Source organism: Chamaea fasciata, unplaced genomic scaffold (genome assembly GCF_029207755.1).
Source record: "Chamaea fasciata isolate MVZ Bird 193981 ecotype frontalis unplaced genomic scaffold, bChaFas1.0.hap1 SCAF_1, whole genome shotgun sequence".
NCBI lineage: Eukaryota > Metazoa > Chordata > Aves > Passeriformes > Sylviidae > Chamaea > Chamaea fasciata.
In genome coordinates this window covers 63,840,313-63,844,592 of record NW_027094086.1, presented here as the reverse complement: position 1 = coordinate 63,844,592, position 4,280 = coordinate 63,840,313, and positions in this window count along the sequence as shown.

Genomic DNA, 4,280 nt, shown 5'->3' with positions numbered 1-4,280 from the left:
ACAGCAGATGTGATGGGCAGAATGATCATTTGACTGGTTGCCCAGAGGAGCCACTGGCTCTCCTAGAGCAGCTTTGATAGGACTGTGGCAAATTATTCATTTTAAATAAGTCAAAAGCATGAACTATTCCAAAAGGAAACGCAGGGGTCCTGTGTCACACAAAGTACCATACAAAAGAGTGCCAGTGGTCCTGTCTGCCATAAAATTGCCTGGCTGGCAGGATCAGCAACTATCACCCATCCTTCAGTCTCAGCTGTGTATGACAAGGCTTAACTTACTTGCAGGAGCCCATGGCTGGCTATCAAGTAAGCAATCATCTACAGATATGAGACTTGGAGGCCTTCCAGCTTTCAGGATTCTCCTCTTGCTCCCATGCTAGCTTCTCTCCTTCTCACGAAGATTCCACCTTCCCTCTGCTCACTGATCACTGGGTTCAGAGAACTAGTGACTTTGTAGTGAAATTTGCTAGCATAATAAGTTGCAGGTAGTAGTTGAGCTGGAGGGCAAAGAGAGTCTTGTGATATGATAACATTTTCCTATGAAATTGCACCTACAAAGAGAGCTGGGAGAGAAGTGCAAAGATGTGGGAGGAGGGAATAAGTCTGAAGATGCACCCAAAGAAAGCAAAACAACAAACTGGTCCTCTGAAAAAGCCTGAGAAGAGATTGGCAAGATGAGTTAGATTTTTAGCACAGATATAGAAATGTTTCTGGGAATAGGATCTGGGTATCAGATGACTGGAAAGGTCTACTTTATAGCATCCAGGTGATTTGAGGCAGTGTTTCTTATGCATTTCCAGGCTCCCCTTTTCAAATTTGTATCAGTATTCTCATTCACATAAAAGGATAGAGCATGAAGAACTGATTGTGCCAGAAAAGTCATTAGATTTAAGCTATTTTCCCTTCCCGCAGATCTTCCATGAGATAAGATGGTTACACTGAAGGCAATTATATATGATCATTTAAATAATAAAGATGGTGAGACAAATATGTCAGTTATTTTCCCTTAAAAACTATAATCATTATACATAGCTATATTTGTCAATGCTAAAGGCAAAGGAGTTAAGTTTTTATTAAACAGAGTTTTATAATTACTCTGCCAATTTTATTTTCTCCAAGTAAAGTTATTCTTGATGTTATCATTTGTAAGAACTTAATGTTAGACAATTAAGGGTAATTATTTCTGTATGTATTGTGAGTATTAAACAATTTATTAAGTCAAGTAGAAAGATTAGGGAAAGCTTCTTCTAAAATAGAATGGCTGAAATAATATTCTTTATGTTTTTATATATTTTGACTTGGCTAATAGCACTACTAATTCACATGGTCACAGATATCAGTTTAAAAAGTTTGTAGTGGTTCTGTCTAGAGGGTCTAAAGTCTTGCTTTAATGTAGCAATTTACAAATGCCTAGTCAGGCTTCAAATGACTCCTTTAAAAAACCCAACATATTGCTTGCTCTTGGAGCTAAGTTCAGGAGGTATGAACAGAGGCCACAATATTTGGCAGAAATGAAAGATCTTTATAGAAAAGAATACGTAATCTACCCTAAAGGGATTACAACTACCCCACCTCTTATTGAGGTGGGGTAGTTGTAACAGTTGTTATAGGTAGTTGAGAACCTTTGACATTTTGCTTCATTTTGTTTGATGTAGACTGAACTACAAGTACTGACTTCACATGGACTTCAGTAAGTGAAGCCATAGTCATCCAAGTTTGGTAGAAGAAAGATACACACACTGCTGCCTTTTATATACGAGGGACGTGGCATATGATTTAACCAGAACTTCTCATAATCCTGTGCAAAACTTATGGACAGATGATCAATTCTCAGAATGGAAAAACACTTCTACTTAATGAGGAGCTGGAGATGAATTAACAACATTCTGTGGCCCAATGGCCCAAGAACAAAAAGGCTGCTAATGGTCTGAAAACCCACTATCACACCTGTTTACTTTCATCACTGAGGATGGATACTTCTGCTGCAATTTGTCATTCACAGGCATGATGTCTAGTCCTGATGCAGTCACACTTCATGCTCTCTGTGGCCAGTGGAAGAAGATTGGAATCTCCAGAGTAATTTAAGATAAGCATTTAAAATAAGACAGCTGAACTGCCTTTAAGGACTACTTACTTCTCTCCATTGATTGTAATAGCAGTCTAAAGTAAAGAGCTGAAATGTAGAGGTAAAATATTAATTGTCTAAAACTCCAACAGAATATCATCACGGGGAACTGATATTTAGCCTAGAGTTCAGCTATATGTTTTTGCCACATCTAAGCCTAATGACATCTAAGCTTAATCAAACTTAATTTTATCCTCATAGATAAAAACTTAGCTAATACTAACATTCATAATAAAGATATTTTCTGAGTTGTCTTCTAATGAAGAACCCTATGAAAAAAGACTATTAGATAGAAAATAACCATCTTTATAAACACAAATATTTATTTATACAAGCTGACATTATTAAGCATGAGTCTTCCTTGGACACTAGACACTAAAATTTTAGCAGAAGCCTTTATTTCTCAGTAGACAAAACTGACCAAAACTGCCTGCAAGTGGATGTTGTCTTGTCAGCCTGAGACTTGAACGTCTCCCACTGCATGTTCAAGTGATGCAATTGATACACTAAGGCATAGTCTGGAGCAGTGAGATAACAAATTGTACAGAGTCTTTGTCATGGCAGAAAGACTTCAGAATTCAGCCCTTCCAGAATGATTACATTTAAATCCAAGTTAAGCACTTCTCTGGGAAAATAAAACCAACAAACCCAACCTAAAATTCTGAACTCCAGCCCTTAACTGGATATTATTGCTCTTAAAGAGAGTTTACAGTAATTTGTTTGCTGTGTTTTGAGTTTGCTGGGAAGTTAGTAATCTATCACAAGCTTACCACAAATTCATTGAAATCCAAATCTAGAATGGGGTTGTATAAACTGCACGTGTTCAGTTTCTAGAGATCGAAAGTAGTCCTCTCTGGTCCTTTAACATTTGGGAAAAAATATTTCCAAACTTCAAGGACAGACTGGTATTTAGATACGTAAATAATATAAAGCTTAACCTTAAAGCATCTCCTGTTTATTGTGCAACGACCTCACTTTCAATTAAACTCAAATTTGTGAAGAAAAATCACCTACTGTAATCTATCAACATTAATCTGTCAGTGAACTAAACAAAAGTCAAAAGAACCTAAGGTTAAAATCAGACACACATTTCTTGTTGCAAGGAAATACTAAGTATGTATTCCTGGATAACACCAGGCAATTTTAACACCAGTTCCCTTGATACAAGCACTTTTTACAGCTCCTACAATCCAAGATTTCTTAATTTGCTCACCTTAGAGCATACTAAAACCATGGTTAATAATTCAACAGAAAAGTTTAAATTCAATTCATGCATGCACAAAAAAAAGGCATGTATATGGCACAATCCTAATTTTCAAATGGAAAATAAAAAATTCATATGAACCCAGAGGACGAATTGAACCTTGTTATTTTTAGAACTTTTTTAATGAGCACGAACTCTTTTGTTCTTTTGATAAGTATCATGAAAAATTGAACATTCTTGATTTCCACTTGTGGTGATGCTTTCATATTAGACATGTATTTACACAAATTACTGGTCTTAAATTGAATTATATTCCTGCAACACCTCTGACCATTGAATACTTTTAATCTTTAATAGAAATAGAACAGCATTCCATTTACACAGCATACCTATATTATGAAATCGGATGTAGCGGTTTGAAAGCAAAACAAGTGAGAGGCTCCAAGTCACAAATACAATTTAATAGGAAGAAAGGGGAAAAAAAAAAAGGTAAAATTAAACAAATGCAATAACACAAATGACCACTGACAGGAATACAACCAGTGCAGGGTGATGGAAGCAGTCCAGATGAGGTGGTCTGAAGCAGCAATCCCATAGAAAAGTCTGGTAGCTCTCATCCTCTGGGAATCCAGTAGGTAAGGCTGCTTGTAGTGTCCCAAATCCCAGATTATATCCAGGTGGGAATGCTTGGTTCCTCCCTCTGAGCAGAGCATCTCACAATGGGATGATAAGTCATGCAGTGGGTCCTTGATGGCCCTTTAAACAGAGAGAGCTCCCAGAGGGGGTTATCTATGAGTCATGCAGCAAGGCATTTGATGGGCCATTAGCGGAAGATAGCCCTGAGGGAGGGAGCCAGGGAAGAGCACAGCTCCAACAATTGGATTCAACAGTTCATGAAGATGGTGACAGAATACTTTGTGCACATCCTACACTACAACCCAGGACATCGGGA